General features: G+C 69.0%; 1 protein-coding gene across 1 annotated transcript in view; it reads right to left on the reverse strand.

Moving 5' to 3' along the window:
- CALML6 (calmodulin-like 6) overlaps positions 1 to 967 on the reverse strand; it is a 9,224-nt gene extending 8,257 nt beyond the window's left edge. Inside the window, exon 1 of the mRNA XM_014543768.1 lies at positions 149 to 967. The gene's annotated coding sequence lies outside the window, so the exon portion shown is untranslated. The remainder of the gene's footprint in view (positions 1 to 148) is intronic.
- Positions 968 to 998: the final 31 nt, after the last annotated feature.

Consider the following 998-nt stretch of genomic DNA (forward strand, 5'->3'; position numbering starts at 1 on the left):
CATGGCCCGGCCTCAGCGTGACCCACAGCCCCTCACCCTCGTCGGTCTTTCTCCCCCTGGTCTCCCTCAGAGGTCTTCCCACCTGAGTGCCCACCCAACCCCGGCCACCAGGGGCTGTCGGAGGGCAATGGGGCCAATCAAGTCTGACCTGCAGGCTCCGCCGCCCCCAGGGGGACCCAGCGCAGGTGAGAGCCCAGGAGAACAGCAGACACAGTCCCAGGCTGACGTCACGGTGAGAGCTCCCGGGCCCTGGTGCCGGGCAGCACCCCTGGGCCCCAGCGCTGGTTTCCAAAACACCCAGGCCTGCAGGCCCCGCCACCCAGGAGGGACCAGCGGTGCTTCCAGCTCCACCCAGCACCCCGCTGCCTGGGGTCCCAGCCCACCTCCTCCTTCACCTTCAGGCCTCTGAGCTCTGAGCTCGCCCCCTCTCGCTCCACCCTCCCCAGGTCTGCTGGCCCCATTCCTGCCCGCTCCGCTCACTGTTGCGCCTTCCACGCACACCTTGCATCATCTCCCCGGTGGCAGGTGGGCTGGGCCTCAGGGGCAGGATCCCTGTGACAAACAGCCCCCAGGCCCTGGAGCACAGCAGAGCTGAAGTCCAGATGGAGGTCCCCTGTGGAGTCCCTGCAGGACTGAACCCCGGGACTGGGGCCTGGGGACGCTGCAGGGTGCACTGGGGCCCGGGCATCTGCTGTCTCCCCCCACCCCCACCCCAGGGCACTGGCTGTGGTCCCCACCTGACTCGCCTGGTGGCCTAGGGCCGAGGGGCAGGAGAGCACAGTAGGGACCCAGGGACCCTCCCACAGCTGTCCCCTCCCCCTCCCCGTCCACACCAGACCCCAGACACTCCCTCAGCCCCCGGCACCCACCCCCACCTCCGAAGGTGGATGGAGGCAGGTGCTGAGCTGCCCTAGGTCCTGACAGGCTGGCGTCCCGAAAGGGGCAAAGGCAGAAGGAAGGCAGGCTCAGAAGGCAAGGAGGCCCAGGTCACCTGCCTC

This window comes from Myotis brandtii, unplaced genomic scaffold (genome assembly GCF_000412655.1).
Source record: "Myotis brandtii unplaced genomic scaffold, ASM41265v1 scaffold334, whole genome shotgun sequence".
Taxonomy (NCBI): domain Eukaryota; kingdom Metazoa; phylum Chordata; class Mammalia; order Chiroptera; family Vespertilionidae; genus Myotis; species Myotis brandtii.